This window comes from Symphalangus syndactylus, chromosome 21 (assembly GCF_028878055.3).
Source record: "Symphalangus syndactylus isolate Jambi chromosome 21, NHGRI_mSymSyn1-v2.1_pri, whole genome shotgun sequence".
NCBI classification, from domain to species: domain Eukaryota; kingdom Metazoa; phylum Chordata; class Mammalia; order Primates; family Hylobatidae; genus Symphalangus; species Symphalangus syndactylus.
The window spans coordinates 67,598,988-67,618,399 of NC_072443.2; the positions used below are offsets into that span (position 1 = coordinate 67,598,988).

General features: G+C 35.5%; 1 long non-coding RNA gene across 1 annotated transcript in view; it reads right to left on the reverse strand.

The window, feature by feature from the left end:
* Positions 1–2,013: 2,013 nt before the first annotated feature.
* The window catches only part of LOC129471412 (uncharacterized), a 295,615-nt gene continuing 278,216 nt past the window's right edge, over positions 2,014–19,412 (reverse strand). Inside the window, exons 5-6 of the long non-coding RNA XR_008653580.2 lie at positions 7,244–7,335; positions 2,014–5,677 (exon numbers count right to left, since the gene is read on the reverse strand). This is a non-coding gene — a long non-coding RNA (uncharacterized lncRNA). The remainder of the gene's footprint in view (positions 5,678–7,243; positions 7,336–19,412) is intronic.

Consider the following 19,412-nt stretch of genomic DNA (forward strand, 5'->3'; position numbering starts at 1 on the left):
ACAACTCCACAGTGAAAAAAATGAAAAACCCTATTAAAATATGGGCAAAGGACCTGACTAAATGTATCTCCAAAGAAGACATACAAATGGCCAACAGGTATAGGAAACAAATGTTTCATATCACTAGGCATTAGGGAAATGTAAATCAAATCCACAAGGAGTTATCACCTCACACCTCTTAGAATGGCTATTAACAAAAAGACAAAAGATAACAAGTGTTAGCAAAGATTTGGAGAAAAGAAAACCGAAGTAAACTATTGGTGGGAATGTAAGTTAGTAAGTCATTGTGGAAAGCACTATGGAACTTCCTCAAAAAATAAAATTAGAACTCCATATAATGTAGCAGTTTCATTTCTGGATATGTATCCAAATGAAATAAAATAACTCCCTTAAAAAATGGAATAAAATACACTCCACCCTGATGTGTATTGCAGCATAAGTCACAATAGCAAATTCAGGGAAACCTAAATGTTAATGGAGGAATGGATAAATGACTTCATGAAGGATTATATGTGCATACACACACACACACACACTCACACACACACACAAATATATTGGAGTATTTTTCAGCCTTGAAAAAGAAGGAAATCCTACCATTTGTGATAACATGTATCAACCAGAAGGAAATGATACTAAGCAATATAATCCAATAGAGGAAAAAACACTGCATAATCTCACTTACATGTGAAATCTAAAATAGGCTGGGCGCGGTGGCTCACGCCTGTAATCCCAGCACTTTGGGAGGCCGAGGAAGGCAGATCACGAGGTCAGGAGATGGAGACCATCCTGGCTTACACGGTGAAACCCCGTCTCTACTAAAAAAATACAAAAAATTAGCCGGGCACAGTGGCGGGCGCCTGTAGTCCCAGCTACTCGGGAGGGTGAGGCAGGAAAATGGTGTGAACCTGGGAGGTGGAGCTTGCAGTGAGCCGAGATAGCGCCACTGCACTCCGGCCTGGGCAAAAGAGCGAGATTCTGTCTCAAAAAAAAAAAAAAAAAAAAAAAAAAGAGCCAAGCTCTCCAAACAAAGAGCTCCAGGCCCTTTTAAGGGCTTACAATTCCAAAGGGTCCATGTGAAAGGATCTTGATAGATTGAGATTTATAGATAGTACATGTGATGAGAGTAGGGGAGGGGCAGTTAATCTTTAACCTCTCTCCTCAGTGGAAGGTGAAGGTGAAGAGAAAGCAGGAACATCTCACCTGGCCAGAGCAGGAGGAAGAGACAGATGGGAGGTACATACATTTTTAAACAACCAGATCTTCAGAGAACTCTATCACGGAACAGCACTTAGGGAATGGTGTCAAACTATTAGAAACCACTCCCATGATCCAATCACCTCAGATCAGTTCCCACCTCCAGCATTGGAGATTACATTTCAACAGGAGATTTGGGCAGGAACACAAATCCAAACCCAATCAAATCACCAAGGAGTCAGGTCATTCAGTTTTTCTGTAGCATTATAATCTAAGAGAACTAACTTATTAAAATTCACATCTCTTGCAAAATAGAAAAATATATGTAGAGATAATAGAATCACAAGTATCTACATTATTTGCATCAATTTTAAGCATGACAATTTTAAAGGAATAAAGACAAAATGGAAACTATTTGATGGCGATAAGCAATATGATGAGAGAGACTTCTGATGCATGACATATTACTGGTTGCTGCATGAACTCTCATTTAACTTGGCATACAGATGACTAGAGTATATACCAATGTTGTATATAACACAAAACAGTGTAACTGGGACTAATGATGAAAAGTTCCAAGTGATGCCACGGACTTCCCTGGAACATTTGTGAGTTTGTTGGTTTTCATTCTCTCAAGTTAGAGGTGTTTAAAAGTAGGCAAGATAGCAACTGGCAGGGAACATGTAGAAGAGCTGGCTCTTCTAATTCTTAATATTCATGTTTCTGAGTAAGGATAAAAGTGAAAGATTCCAAGTATAAAACTTATTATATATCAAGAGAGTGTGTCATCAAAAGAAAACTTGGATGCATGTAAATCTAATTTTTAAAAATATATTTTTCACAGCTTTCAGCTAACATATTTGAATATTATAGCTACCTACCGAAGCCTCACAGTGAATTCAATTCAATATATCGCATATTCAAACATAGTGAAGGGTCATACACATATTTTTGTTATTAGTAATAATAAGATAAATAGCATTTTATTGACTAATAATAATGATATCACGTATGCTGTTCTAAATTCTCTCACCCAATAACGCATTGAATTATTAAAATCAAGGCATTAAAAAGTCAGCTAGCTGCTCAAATGTCATTCAGTAAATTGTAGAATAAAAACTCTAGCTTCATGGAAGTCATTATCCTCAACAAACTAACACAGGAACAGAAAACCAAACACCATAGGTTCTTATTTACAAGTGGGAGCTGAACAATGAGAACACATGGACACACGGAGGGAACAACACACACTGGGGTCTGTTGCAGGGGCAGCAGGAGGGAGGTAATGCATGTAGGGCTTAATACCTAGGTGATAGGTTGATAGGTGCAGCAAACCACCATTTTGGCACATCTTTACCTATGTAAGAAACCTGCACATCCCGCACTTGTATCCTGGAACTTCAAATTAAAATAAAATAAAATTTAAACAACAACAACAACAACAAAAACCCTCAAGCATCAGTTTATCTGAAACACATGGGTCACTTTTCCATAATTTAATCATTTTAACCATGCTTGTTTTATTTTTTTCGCTTATTTTACCACCAAAATTATTTTAATATCCAGTTTCTCTCATACATAGTTAATATAAAAGGAATTTAGATCAGGAATATGTATAATGAATTTCACTAAAGTGGTATAATTAATGTAAAACATGTCTGTAACAGAAAGAGTGAAGACAAGGAATTGCTATTATATTTCATATAATAAAGGTAACAATAATTGTTGAAGAATAACAAAGAATAATAAAACAAACACTATTTTAGAATTTGGTAAAATGTATTTATTTTGTTGGCTTTTGTCTTTTGGATGGGTCATATGTGAGTCATGAATATTTTGAGCAAGATCTGTGATACTTCAACCAGCATGATGAATGAGTCTTTTCAAGATGAGAGGCGACTGGCTCTGATTTTCAGCCCTTGGAAAATCTATGAGCCTTGACGTTGTCTGCCTTTTATAGAAAGCAAGATTTTCCTTGAGACCTTTGACTCCAGATAAGTTTATTTGCTTACCTTTCCTTGCTCCCTAAAGACTTCTCTGGGCAGCAAACTTAGTCCCTTTCAGTCAAAAAATAAAAGATCACACATGATTTAAAGTCTGTTATAGTTTAATACATGTGCTGGGTGATCGAGATAGTATCACTTTGTGTGCCCCTTTCTCTACATGAAAAATAAAAGGGGATTATTGAGACCACTCTCTAGGTAACTCAGGCAAAGGCTATTACAATTAGGGCTCTGAATGAGTTACCAGGGTTAAAGTGATGATTAACTTTGGTCAGTAGATCATGTAACTATATAAGTGGTATAGTCATAAATTGAATTTTTTATTCCAACCTGATAGATAAAACTAGCTAAACTTTAACACAAAAGAACAAAATCATAAGATACCAAAAGCAACAATGAATTACTCATTAGCTAACAGCAAAATGTCAGTGAATTATTAGAAAAATCTAGATAAATTACAGCTTTCTGCAAGGAGAAATAGATACAGGCAAGGAGCTGAAATATTTACAGATCAGGCAGCTGATTAGTGTTAGGGCAAAAGTCTGCCTATGTGATTTCTCATGAATTGGGATTCCCAAGGAATAATAGCTCAGTGATTTACTATCCACAGAGACAAAATGCATATGTTTTTTCCACCCTTTCAAACTTCTTTTGCCTGAGGTCAATAATAAATACTATAATTAGAGTAGTTTGTGAAATATGAACGGAGTGGGGTGAAAACAGAGGAATTGCACAGGTGGGAAAATGCCCATTAAGGTTGTACTCCAAGAATGTGCAGCATGACAGCTCGATGTATTGAATCTCAATCACCTGGGCATTTCTGCACTTGCTGAAACACTCTATACATACTAAATGGGTTCTTGGTAATGCGGAAAATTTATGATTTGGGCAAAGAATAATTTTAGGCATTATAAACAATTTTATGGAATAATCCTCTTCTATGATTTAAAAGTGACTCAAAGCCGAGATGTTCTCCAGCATCATAAATAGTTTTTCATTAAGTTTTCATGTTTGCCTCCTCTCTTTATCAAGATGACCTAGAAATAGCACCATCTGGCCAAAAAGATACAGTTTATTCCACCATATGCTTTCTCTGTCCTAATCTATGTGTTAAAATCTAAATACTTTTATTTTAAAAGTGGTTATAAAAAATCTGGTGTATGTACTTAGATATGACCACTGTAAGTTAGCTTCTAAAAAGTCTTTGTGTAAGTTGTGTATTATTTATATTGCTATAAAATAGAAGCACTGCTTGTCCATCTGTTTACTTAAGGGTCAATTATTTTTGTCAACAGTTAATAATTTGGTGCCAAGAAAATTCAATGATTAAGAGAAAAAATTTAATAAACAGTTTTGAAACAACTGGGTAACTATATTGAGAAAAAAATGAATCGTGACATTGCTTTACAGACAAAAATAAAGTTGGGATGAATTACAGACCTAAGGGTGAAAATTTGAAACATAAACTTGTTAGAAGAAAACCTAAGAGAATTTAGTGACATTGAGGAAGGCAACAGTTTCATAGGACACAAAAATGCTAATCATAAAAATGTATACAACTAGAATTCACCAAAGTTAAAAATTAAAAATCAATCAAAAGACAATATTAAGAAAATGAATAGGTAAGCTATAGACTGGAAAAATATTTACAATACTTAAATCTGAAGGGGAACTTGTATCAAGAATACAGGTAACCCTTGAAGAATGCAGGAGTTAGGAGAGCTGATCCCCTGCACAGTCAAAATCTGTGTATAACTTCTGACTCCCAAAAAACCTACTAATACCAAAAAACCTACTAATACCTACTGATTTTTGTTGTTGTTGTTGTTGCTTGTTGTTGTTTTTTGAGACAAGGTCTCACTCTGTCTCCCAGGCAGGAGCGCAGTGCAGCAGTGCAATAATGGCTCATTGTAACCTCCACCTTCTTGGCTCCTATTGTAGGTTCCTGAGTAGCTGGGATTGCAGGCATGCACCACCATGATTAGGTATTTTAATTTTTTGTGGAGATGAGGGTCTCACCATGTTACTCAGGCTGGTCTTGAACTCCTGGGCTCAAGCGATCCTCCACCTCAGCCTCCCAAAAAATGCTAGGATTACAGGCATGAGTCACAACACCTGGCTGTCGCCTGCTGTTGAGCAGAAGCCTTACCTGTCACTTAAACAGTAAACTAATACATACTTTGCTTATTATATGTACTATGTACTGTATTCCGGTAATAAAGCAATCAAGAGAAAAGAAAGCGTTATTAAGAAAACCATAAGGAAAAAATATACTTACTATTTATCAAGTAGAAGTGGATGATCATAAAGGTCTTCATTCTCATCATCTTCAAGTTGAATAGGCTGAGGAGAAGGAAAAAGAGGAGGTATTGGTCTTGTTGTCTCAAGGGTGGCAGAAGCTGAGGAAAATCCACCAGTAAGTGGACTTGTGCAGTTCAGATCCATGTTGTTCAAGTGTCAACTATATATTAAAGCTCCTGATAATCAACAACGGAAGAAACAATAATTCAGTAGAATGATGGTCAAAGCCTTGGAAAGAAATTCGTCACAGGAAAAGATACACAAATGGCCTGATAGAATATGAAAATGTGCTCAATATCATGGGTCATCAAGGAAATGCAAATTAAAATGACAATGCTAAACCATTTCACACCCACTAGAATGACTAAAACTAAAAAGATTGGTGACAGCGAAAGTTGGCAAGGATGCATATTAGTTTTCTGTTACTGCTAATACACATTTCCACAAACTTAGTGGCTTAAAACAACACAATTTTTAAATATTATGTTATGTGGTCAAAAGTTCTAAAAATCAAGATGTTTGGAGGTCTGGGCTTCTTCTGAAGGCTCTAAAGAGGTAAGCTATTCCCATGCCTTTTCTACATTCTGGAGGCCACATTCACTCCTTGGTTCATGGCCTCTTCCACCATTTTCAAAGCCAGCAGCAGAGCATCTTCTGCTTTCTCTTTCTCTCCTTCCCCTTTGTGTCTGCCACCATAATTCTATCTCTTTAACGCTGACTCTCTTATCTTTCTCTTATAAATACCCTGTGATTATATTTGATCCAGCAGATAATCTAGAATAACTTTCCCCTCTCAAGATCCTCAAACTAATCCCATCTTCAAAGTTCCTTTTGCCATAGAAAGTAACAAATTCATAGGTTTTGGGGATCAGGACTTCTCTGGGGGCCATTATGTTGCCTAACATACAGAACAACTTGCATTCTCAAAAATTGCTGGTGGTGACAAAAAATACTACAACACTATTGGAAAACACTTTGGCAATTTCTTATACAGTTAAACTTAGTTAAATATACACAATCTAACGTTATGATCACTCAATTTTGTTCTAGAGTCTTTATCCAAATAAAAATAAAACATATGTCCATAAATATGTTATATAAAAATGCTTATAACAGCCTTAGTTACAGTAGATAAAATAGAAACAACTCAAATATCTATCAACAAGAGAATGGATTAATACATTCTGGTATTTTCCTATAATGGTGTACTATTTAGCAATAAATTAACAAATTAATGATACATGCAACCACATGCATGGATTTTAACAATACTATGTTGAGTGAAAAAAGTCAGACACACAAAAGACTATACACTACATGATTCAATTTATAAGAGAATCCAGGAATATGCAAAACAAACTAATATTTGTTGGTGGAAATCAGAAAGTAGTTCCCACTTCTAGGTGGAAATTGAATAGAAAGGCATATAATGTAATTCTAGGGTGAGACAAATGTTCTATATCTTACTTACGGTGTTTGTTACAGGAGTGTATAAAATTATCATAACTCATCAAAATGAACATTTAGGATGTGTGCACTTTATTGAATGCAAATTATATGGCCATAAAACAATTTTTAAAAGCAAATATGTTTTTAAATTCTTCTATTGACACAACTTCAAGACTGTTACATTTTTCTTCTATTGGTCTCAATTTTGCCTAAAGATGGTACAAATTTTATTACATTGAATCTGTGTCAAAGCAAAGAACCACCACCACAAACTTTGTTAATTCTGAACCTACCTCTGCATAAATAGTCTATTCTCCTTTTTCTTGATTTCTTCTGTCCCTTTCCTGGATAATTGATTATGATCACTGAAAACAAGCAATTTGACCTATTAGTAAATGGGAAAATATTTTTCTTAATTTTAATGTACCACAAAAAGCCCTATGGCAAACTATTTTTATTACAGTCAATTCTAACAACATTTGGATTCTTAAATAAAATTTCCTGCATCTTTGACTGATGATTTCCTTTTATATTAAATTAAATAAAGACACGGTATAGACCTAGAATCAATCAATCTTTATCTCTATCTCTGTTCTCTGTTGCTATTCTATTTATCTAACCTTTTATATACCTATAAATCTATATACAAAATATAGTTTATTGTATGCTTATAATTTTTCAATTTGCACTGAGCTATCTGTTAGTTCCTTTCAGAATATTCTTATGATTATTCCCTTTATTTATTAGAATTATTTATTCCACCTAAAGAAAGAAAACAATTAGTAAGAACCATACTAACTGTTCCCTAGATCCTTTTTAAAACCGCTTGGACATATAAAGAGATTTTGTTTTCCTTTAACCCACATGGACTTCCTACAGTGAAATGCATTTTGTTCACTGAGTTACGCAGCTGACATATTCATGTTAATCACTTCAACAAAACCAAAGCAAACCTTGCAGTTCTCCAAGAATGTCTTACATTGAATGCTGACAAGTTAACTATGATGTGAAGGTTTTTTTTTTTTTTTTTTTTTCCTGTGGCCTCTATTAAACTCAATATTGTCAAAATAACAGTGTCTTTTACTTGTGCTTTTCCAAGTTACTCTAGTTAATGATGCTTTCATTGTTTCTGAAATTATCCGTCAAACATGATTTTAGTGACATGTGTATAAGTTCACAGAGCTGAATTGCCTTCTAAATTATATCCACTCATTCCCAGGGATTTAATTGCACATCTCAAAAATTGAATAATAAGACCAAAAGACATCTGAAAGTTTTTAGTAAGGCGAAAACTTACCTGATGCAGCTGCTCTCATTGTGAGAACAAGGAATATCACTTAATTGATAATAAGACATAATTTATTATTATAATTCAATAAAGGATAGAAAATGGAAGCTAGGTGAGTAAAGGAAACATGTCTGTTACTCAGATGCCTCTTCCGTCTTTTAGATTGAAGAAGTATGGCCTATATGTGCCTAGTGGACTACAAGTATCTTTCAGATGACCAAGTATCTTTCTGCTTACAAGTGGCATTGTGACTACTGCCATTTTTTTCATAATCGTACAATTATTTGCAATAATTGTGATGACTTTCTCAGAAATTTATTTTTAAACTGTAAAATTAAAGAAAACTATCCTAGACTTTTTATACATTTACAGTGGTCCAGTGATATAAGAATATGATGTATATTGAGTTATCATATTGACACCAAAACATACAGTTTTGTAAGAATGAAACTTCGAATCCAAATCAAGCATTTTTTACCAAATAAAATGCCAATAATTGTTCTTATTATTATAGATCATAGAAAAAAAATCATTAAATATAGAATTGCACCAAGAAATGCAAAATATTTCCCAACCTGTATGTGTCCCTCTGATTCTCTCTAACTAGATAGTGTTATTTTGGATAACTATTTAAAATGAGTTAATACTTATTCAAAGTCACCTGTTGCTGGAAGTTGTACCTTGTCTGAAAAAATAAACCTTTCGTTTATAAGATATGCATTTTATAACTGATCCAACCCCAAAATTAATTACAATTCAAAGCTAGTTTTCCCAGTTAATAACAGTGAAAGGTCTGGTTTTCGATCTATGTAAGCTTTATTGTTTGCCATAGTATTCTGTAATGTGCATTTAAATTATCTTGCTCTTAAGAGTCCATTCATCAAAGACATTGCCCATGACATTACCAAGGTATTACCCACTCTGTCTAACTTTCTAATGAAGGCCTTAACTCCCAGAGAAACAAGAAGGGAAACTGGATACATTGGCGAAACCCTTCGCCATTGATAGGAAAAAGACATCAAAGGTCATTTATTAGGTGGGGTCCAATGTAGCATGTTCATCTCTAGAGGGCATTACATGTGTAACAATACATAGCATAAACTATCATTATCCCTCATTAGAAAATTGAAATAGTCTTCTCTCTGGCCTATATAACTGTAGCTTTTAGCCTTTCAAAATTATCATCTTCTCTGAAACTCATGCTCTCTTTAATAAAAAAAAAAAATTAGAAGAATGTAACTGTCTTGAATTAAAAGACAAACTCCATATTATTATATGCTAAGAGTTTGACTCCTTAGCTTATTCACACAATGCCTAGTTTTATTAGACTTTTTCTTTCTTTCTCATCATTTCTTTCCATATGTTTTTATAACTAATTGTTCCACCTTTTGACAACTCTACATAATTTATTCACCATGGTATTTAAGTTTCTTGGGAATGCTGTAGTAAATTCCCACAAACTGGGTGGTTTAAACAGTAGAAATTTATTCTGTCACAGTTTAGAAGCTAAAAGTCTGAAATCCAGGTTTCGGCAGGGTTGGTTGCAACTTGGGGACTCTGAAGGAAATGTGTTTCATGCCTCTTTCCCAGCTTCTGAGGGTTTTGAACAATCTTGTGTGTTCCTCAGCTGCAGTTGCCATCATTGACATCTCTGCCACCAAAGTCACATGGCTGTCTTCCTTCTCTGTGTGTGTCTGTATTCTGCCATGGTGTTATTTTCTTTCTGTATATGTCTCTTCTCGTCCCTTCTTTTTTTTTTTTTTAACACATGAGGTGTATTGAATTAAGGGTCTCCAGCATGACTCCATCTACTAAGTTACATCAGAATTATATCTTCAAAGATCCTATTGCCCAATAAGGTCCCATTCACAGGCACTGGGGTTAAGACTTCGACATATTTTGGGGGAGAACACAATTCAACCCACAACAAATGGGATAGCATTTAAGCTCCCTTCTATTTTTGCTTATTTTCTTTTCTCATTCTCTCATGTCTTATCTCTATTTCCATTAAGACAAGCTTCTTCTACCTGATCTTTAAATTCCAGATCAAATATCCATTCTTTTTATAGCTTCCCATACCCTTCTTGAGGTAGACCCATTCTTTTATCATATGAATTTTAACATGATAATTTTCATACAATCCTCAGAACAAAAGTTACAGTACCATGTCTAGTACATAGTATGTTCTCAAAAAATGGTTTTTAAATAAATAAATGGCACTTATATTTCATTATACTTACAATAATCTATTTGGATTTGTGCCCCCACCCAAATCTCATGTCGAATTTGAGGAGGAGCCTGGTGGGAGGAGATTGGATCATGGGAGCAAATTTCACCCTTGCTGTTCTCATAATAGTGAGTGAACTCTCACGAGATATGATGGTTTAATAGTGTGTGATACTTCCCCCCTTCCCTGCCTCTCTCTCCTGGCACCATGTGAAGAAGGTCCTTGCTTCCCTCTCACCTTCCACCATGACTGTAAGTTTCTTAAGGCCTTCCAGTCATGCTTCCTGTTAAGGCTGTGGAACTATGAGTCAATTAAATCTCTTTTCTTCATAAATTACCCAGTCTCAGGTAGTTCTTTAGGCAGTGTACAAATGGACTAATATGGCATGTAAGACTATGTCTTATATATATACTTATGACAATTCTTAATAATATTTATCCATTCAAATTAAATAATTGCATAAAAATTATTATTGAATCATTTAACTGTATATTAAATACTTAAGAATCACCTTTCCTATCTTTTTTCTAGAAATGGACAAAATTATTTCTCACAATTAAAAACATGTGCTTTTAGAGTCTTTACCTTCCTGCCATGTCTTTCACTTTAGTAGATTTGCACGTTACTTTAATTGAAGATAAACAATGAACATAATGTTTAACTTATGACAAAATATAACCTGGAAAAATGCAAAATATTATTTAAGTATCTGTATTGTATGAAAATCATTATGATCATTGTTAAATAGAGAATTATTAGAGGAGTATGAACCACAAAATATTATTAGGAAGTTATATGATTATGGGTGTGTCATTCACAGACCAAACCAATTGCAAATGTGCCATTAGAAGTGGGCATTAGCAATTTATGAGATGAATGAGAAGGTCCTGGTGACTTTCTTTTTTAGTCAATGACTCTGGGTGAAATTCAAGTTTCAGTAAACTGAAGTTTAGAGAAACATTTTTCCCCACAAGGTTAGACATTACCATAAAATCGCTGGTTCTACCTAAAAAGTTATGCTAAGTGTGTGGGCATTGAATAGCCAATTATAATGTTTATTCTAAAACAAGTTACATTTGACATAAAAACAAGTAGCAATGTTTTCAGCTTATCAGTCTAGTTCACATGAATTATCTTTTTAGTGCCTTAGCTAATTTTCAAAAGTAAAGGCACCAGTACTAGTCATATTTTCAGCCTACTAGTATATACATACTATAAATTTATATGCATTATACTATAAAAGCATATAACTCTGATATTATACAATTATCATATATTTACTTGAATGTTCTGAGTATAACACTGATGACTATCTCTGCCATAAACTTTTGTATTTATATTGTAACTGGTGATTCAAAGTGTAGATTTCTCTAAATTCACCCTCCACAGTCCAAGCAGTTTCCTCTCATTTAAATGAAGTGTACTCTGTATGTATACAAATATATATGTATGCTTTGCATAAATATGTATATGTATGTATGTGCATGCTGATGTCCATATGAGTGTATTTTTTCATGAAAATGTCATCTAATTCTTTCAAAAATCTTAGTCAGCAAACTTATTGTCTTAATAGAACACAAACTTGACTAGATATTTAAGGTCTGGGCTCTCCGATTTACTGGTTAACTTCTCACCATCAATCCGCATTCAGCAAACAAAAGCACTCACTGTTCCCATCTCCTTCATTTTGGGTTTGTGCCCTACAAAGTCTGACTCCCTCTCAGTGGACCCTTTCCAATGCTACCTCTTCCTTGAAATCTTGATTAATTTCCCCGAGTAGACTCAGGGTTTTTCTCCTTTAAATATTCTCCATGCTTCAGTCTAGCTTCATGCATTTGGAACCCTGCTATACTTTATATTGATCATAACAATCCACACATCTCTGCTTTGTAATTGTACACTCCTGCAGGATAGGGATTGTCCTAGTCATCTTTATGTTCCCATATGGTAGCACAGTGCCTTGACTAGAGTGGATATTCAGTAAATATTTGTTGAAATGAACTAGATAGAAAGACTTAGTGCAAATTCTAAAACCACCGTCTATTAGTAAGGACCTGTGCCACAGGGAATCAGCCTCCAGTTACTTAGGCAGAACTTTCTATGTATGTCTAATATCCAAACCAAGAAGTTACAATTAGAAATTAGAACAGACCATTTAATAATGTGTATCGGTAAATAGTATTTACCTTTCCTTACTTTACCTGACAGGACAGAGTCTGCATTTTAATATTCTGCATTCTGAATAATTCTTATTGTCAGGATTAATAATTATGGAATCTTAGAGACTATGCTTACAGTGTGTGGGTATCAGTGAGAATGCACAGAGGAAGAAAGTACTGCTGGGTCTTAGACGTTAGATTCACACAAGGAACGTAATGTTGTCTTAGATTATAACTCTATTTATTCACCTACTACTTTCTCAGAGTTAATTCTTAAATTATAAATCCAGAGGCCTCAAAAAGGTGTTTCTGATCTATTTTCATTTTAGCAACAAAGAGGCCAGAGCATTGAAAGTAGTTATACTGACTAATCTTAGGATTTAACAAAGGCATAAAATCTGTCATAATTCTACAGAAAACAGACTTAGTGCATTAATTCTCCTTCGTGGAAAAATTTACCTTTAGTCATCCAGGTTATTTTTACCTCAATCAAAGAGGATTATAATATTAGCAGAGAATCTACAGAGAGCAATTCTGAACAAAAACCACTTATTCCTCATTTACCAGAAACAATTGATACTTCATGTTAATACATGTTAGAAACGCTCGGGTAATTATGAATCCAAGACCTCTGGAGCAACCAGAATCATACAGGAACATGGCCAATATTTCATATGAAGCCTATGAATATCTATAGTGACAATTCACTAGTAGTCCACTGTAATTTGAGCAAAATTGAATAACTGAAGCTATGCATAGAAGTTACTCATCTTCGTTTAGATGTAGATGTTTTGAATGGCTGATAACACAGTGATTATGTTGAGGAGGAAGTTTGGCACAATCTGTAAAGTTACTGATATTTGTTTTCTTTTGTTATATGTAGAGTCACCTACGTCAGATATTTTCAGGATAAGAATTTCAGGTAAACTGAATGATAGTATCTAATAAAATCAATGTAATCTTAAATACAATTTAAGACACGTTTTTCTTTGCATTCTAAAAAGATAATGATATTTAATTAAAGCAGAAAAATTTTGGCTTTTTGCTTTTTTAAATTTCCAACTTTTATTCTAAGTTCAGGGATACATGTACAGGATGTGCAGGTTTGTTACATAGGTAAACATGTGCCGTGGTGGTTTGCTGCACAAATCACCCCATCATCCAGGTGTTAAGCCCAGCACTCATTAGCTGTTCTTCCTGATGCTCTTCCTCCCACAGCCCCACCCTCTGAGAGGTCCCACTGTGTGTTTCTCCTCACCATGTGTCCATGTGTTCACATCATTCAGTTCCCACTGATAAGTGAGAGCACGTGGTATTTGGTTTTCTGTTCCTAAAGCAGAACATTTAAAGGATAGGGACATTCATTCACTTCCATGACATCTGATTAGAGATGGATAAGATATCTTACAAACAAACTTAAAGGTAGGTTTTACAATCACATGCTCCTTTGAGAAAATAATTCACATTAAGTACAATTAAATTACTTAGAATTTTGTGATCATAACGTTAAACTTTCTTAATATTGGGCTTATTAGATATTATTTTTTAAATTAAATGACCTTAATATCAGAAATTGCTATCATTTATTATATTATATTTGAACTTACATAAAGTAAAATTTATTTTCTGATAGCATCCAGAGTTATGAGTTTTAACACAAGCATATATTCTTGTAACCAGCCTTCCTAACAAAATAGAGAACAATCCTAACACCCTATGGAGTCTTGGATACTACCATTTGCAAGTAGACAGTCCCATGAAACCTAACCACTGGCAACAACCAATCTGTTTTCTCTTCCTAATAGCTTTACCTTTTCAGAATGTCATGTAAGTAGAAACATACAGTATGTTACTTTAGAAATGGCCTTCTTTCATTTAGCATTTGGGACTCATCAAATTGTTTTGTGTAAAAATAGAGTGTTCCTTTTTCTTGCTCAGTAATGTTTCATTGTATGGGGATATAATGCAATTTGTTAATCCAGTAATTCTTAGAGAAACATTTGGGTGGTTTCCAGTTTGGGGTGATTGTAAGCAGCAGGTTTTGTGTGAACATAAGTGGGATTGCGCGGTTATACAGTAAGTCTATGTTTAACTGTACAAAAACACCAAACTGTCCCAGAGGAGCTGTACCATTTACATTTCTACCAGTGACGTATGACAGTTCCATTTGTTTCATATTCCCACTAGCCTTTGCTACTGTCATTTTGTTTTTGGATTTTAGCCATTCTAGTATGTTTTTGTTAGCTGTTGTAATTAGCGTTTTTATAATGAATAATGATGTTGATCACCTTTTCATGTGCTTTACTGTCATTCATGTAGCACCTTTGGTATCATGTCAGTTTAAATCTCTTGAACATATTTTTACTGTGTTTATTTACTTATTGTTAAAATTTGAGACTTCTTACATTTGGGTACAAGATATGATTTTAAAATGTTTTCTTATGGCATGTGGGCTGTTTTCTCATTCTCTTTTTGATAACAGAGCAAATTATTTTAATTGGCTGAAACCCAGTTAATCATCTTTTTCTTTCATGGATTATCCAAGGAGTTTCGTTTTAAAATTTTTGAAAAACATTTTCTGGGTACTTAGTAGGTGTATACATTGATGCGGTACATGGAAAGGTTTGATACAGGCATGTAGTGTGAAATATGTACATCATGGAGAATAGGTATTTTATTCTCTTTGTAGCAATTCTGAATGGGAGTACACTCATGATTTGGCTTTCTATTTGTCTGTTATTGGTGTATAAGAATGCTTGTAATTTTGGTACATTGATTTTGTATCCTGAGACTTTGCTGAAGTTGCTTATCAGCTTAAGGAGATTTGGGCTGAGACAATGGGGTTTTCTAAATATATAATCATGTCATCTGCAAACAGAGACAATTTGACTTCCTCTCTTCCTATTTGAATACATTTTCTTTCTTTCTCTTGCCTGATTGCCCTGGCCAAAACTTCCAATACTATGTTGAATAGGAGTGGTGAGAGAGGGCATCATTGTCTTGTGCCAGTTCTCAAAAGAAATGCTTCCAGTTTTTAACCATTCAGTATGATATTGGCTGTGGGTTTGTCAGAAATAGCTCTTATTATTTTGAGATCTGTTCCATCAATACCTAGTTTATTGAGAGTTTTCACCATGAAGTGTTGTTGAATTTCGTCGAAGGCCTTTTCTGCATCTATTTAGATAATCATGTGGTTTTTGTCATTGGTTCTGTTTCTGTGATCGATTACGTTTATTGATTTGAGTATGTTGAACTAGCCTTGCATCCCAGGGATGAAGCCAACTTGATCATGGTGCATAAGCTTTTTGATGTGCTGTTGGATTTGGTTTGCCAGTATTTTATTGAGGATTTTTGCATCAATGTTCATCAGGGATATTGATCTGAAATTTTCTTTTGTGCATGTGTCTCTGCCAGCTTTTGGTATCAGGATGATTCTGGCCTCATAAAATGTGTTAGAAAGGATTGTCTCTTTTTCTATTGTTTGGAATAGTTTCGGAAGGAATGGTACCAGCTCCTCTTTTTACCCCTCATCGAAATCAGTTGTGAATCTGTCTGGCCCTGGACATTTTTTTGGTGGTAGGCTGTTAATTACTGCCTCAATCTCAGAACTTTTTATTGGTCTATTCAGGGATTCGACTTCTTCCTGGTTTAGACTTGGGAGGGTGTAGGTGTCCAGGAATTTATCCATTTCTTCTAGATTTTCTAGTTTATTTGCGTAGATGTGTTTATAGTATCCTCTGGTGGTAGTTTGTATTTCTGTGGGATCGGTGGTTATATCCCCTTTATCATTTTTTATTGTGCCTATTTGATTCTTCTCTCTTTTCTTATTTACTAGTCTGGCTAGCAGTCTATTTTGTTGATCTTTTCAAAAAACCAACTCTTGGATTCATTGATTTTTTGAAGTGTTTTTCATGGCTCTATTTTCTTCAGTTCTGCTCTGATCTTAGTTATTTCTTGTCTTCTGCTAGCTTTTGAATTTGCTTGCTCTTCCTTCTCTAGTTCTTTTAATTGTGATGTTAGGATGTCAATTTTAGATATTTTCTGCTTTCTCTTGTGGGCATGCAGTGCTATAAATTTCCCTCTAAACACTCTTTTAAATGTGTCCTGGAGATTCTGGTACATTGTGTCTTTGGTCTTATTGGTTTCAAGGAAAATCTTTATTTCTGTCTTCATTTTATTATTTACCCAGTAGTCATTCAGGAGCACGTTGTTCAGTTTCCATGTTGTTTGCAGTTCTGAGTGAGTTTCTTAATCCTGAGTTCTACTTTGGTTGCACTGTGATCTGAGAGACTGTTTGTTATGATTTCCATTCTTTTGCATTTGTTGAAGCATGTTTTACTTCCAATTATGTGCTCAGTTTTAGAATAAGTGTGATGAGGTGCTGAGAAGAATGTATATTCTGTTGATTTGGGGTGGAGACTTCTGTAGATGTCTATTAGGTTTGCTTGGTCCAGAGCTGAGTTCAAGTCCTGGATATCCTTGTTAATTTTCTGCCTCATTGATCTGTCTAATATTGACAATGGGGTGTTAAAGTCTCCCATTATTATTGTGTGGGATTCTAAGTCTCTGTGTAGGTCTCTAAGAAGTTGCTTTATGAATCTGTGTGCTCCAGTATTTGGTGCATACATATTTAGTATAGTTAGCTCTTCTTGCTGCATTGGTCCCTTTACCAATACTTAATGCCCTTCTTTTTCTCTTTCGATCTTTGTTGATTTAAAGTCTGTCTTACCAGAGACTAAGAATAAAACCCCAGTTTTTTTTTTTTTTTTTTTTTTGCTTTCCATTTGTTTGGTAAATCTTTTTCCATCCCTTTATTTTGAGCCTACGTGTGTCTTTGCATATGAGCTGGATCTCCTGAATACAGCACACTGATGGGTCTTGACTCTTTATCCAGTTTGCCAGTCTATGTCTTTTAATTGGGATATTTAAGCCATTTACATTTAAGGTTAATATTGTTATTTGGGAATTTGAACCTGTCATTATGACACTAGCTGGTTATTTTGCATGTTAATTGATGCAGTTTTTTCATAATGTCGATGGTCTTTACAATTTGGTATGTTTTTGCAGTGACTGGTACCAGCTGTTCCTTTCCATGTTTAGTGCTTCCTCCAGGAGCTCTGGAAAGGCAGGCCTGGTGGTGACTAAATCTCTCAGCATTTGCTTGTCTGTAAAGGATTTTATTTCTCTTTCACTTATGAAGCCTAGTTTGGCTGGATATGAAATTCTGGGTTGAAAATCTTTTCTTTAAGAATGTTGAATATTGGCACCCACTATCTTCTGGCTTGTAGGTTTTCTGCTGAGAGATCTCCTGTTAGTCTGAGGGGCTTTCCTTTGTGGGCAACCTGACCTTTCTCCCTGGCTGCCCTTAATTTTTCCTTCATTTCAATCTTAGTGAATCTGACAATTATATGTCTTGGGGTTGCTCTTCTCGAGGAGTATCTTTGTGGTGTTCTCTGTATATTCTGAATTTGAATGTTGGCCTGCCTTGTTAGGTTGGTGAAGTTCTCCTGGATAATATCCTTAAGAGTGTTTTCCAATTTGGTTCCATTCTCCCCGTCACTTTCAGGTACAACAATCAAATGTGGATTTAGTTTTTTTTCACATAGTCCCACAATTCTTGGAGGCTTTGTTCATTCCTTTTTATTCTTTTTTCTCTGATATTGTCTTCTCACTTTATTTCATTAAGTTGATCTTCAATGTCTGATATCCTTTCTTCTGCTTGATTGATTCAGCTATTGATACTTGTTTATGCTTCAGGATGTTTTAATGCTGTGTTTCAGCTTGATCAGGTCATTTATGTTCTTCTCTAAACTGGTTATTCTAGTTAGCAATTTGTCTAACCTTTTTTCCAGGTTCTTAGCTTCCTTGCATTGGGTTAAAACATGCTCCTTTAGCTCAGAGGAGTTTGTTATCACCCACCTTCTGAAGCCTACTTCTGTCAATTTGTCAAACTCATTCTCCATCCAGTTTTGTTCCCTTGCTGGCCAGAAGTTGTGATCCTTTGGAGGAGATGAGGTGTTCTGGTTTTTGGAATTTTCAGCCTTTTTGCACTGGTTTCTCACCATCTTAGTGGATTTATCTACCTTTGGTCTTTGATGTTGGTGACTTTCAGATGGGGTCTCTGAGTGGACGTCCTTTTTGTTGATGTTGATGCTATCCCTTTCTGTTTGTTAGTTTTCCTTCTAACAGTCAGGCCCCTCTGCTGCAGATCTGCTGGAGTTTGCTGGAGATCCACTCCAGACCCTGTTTCCTGGGAATCACCAGTGGAGGCTGCAGAACAGCAAAGATTGCTGCCTGTTCCTTCCTCTGGAAGTTTCGCCCCAGAGGGGCACCTGCCAGATGCTAGCCAGAGCTCTCCTGTATGCGGTGTCTGTCAGCCCCTACTGGGAGGTGTCTCCCTGTCAGGATACAAAGGGGTCAGGGACTCACTTGAAGGGGCAGTCTTACCCTTAGCAGAGCTCAAACTCTGTGCTGGGAGATCTGCTGCTCTCTTCAGAACCGTCAGGCAGGAATGTTTAAGTCTGCTGAAGCTGCGTCCACAGCCGCCCCTTCCCCTAGGTGCTGTGTCCCTGGGATATGGAGGTTTTATCTATAAGCAGCTGGGGCTGCTGCCTTTTTTTCAGAGATGCCCTGCCCAGAGAGGAGGAATCTGGAGAGGCAGTCTGGCCACCCTGGCCTTGCTGAGCTGTGGTGGGCTCCACTCAGCTTGAACTTCCCTGCAGCTTTGTTCACTCTGTAAGGGTAAAACCACTTACTCAAGTCTCAGCATTGGCAGAGGCCCCTCCACT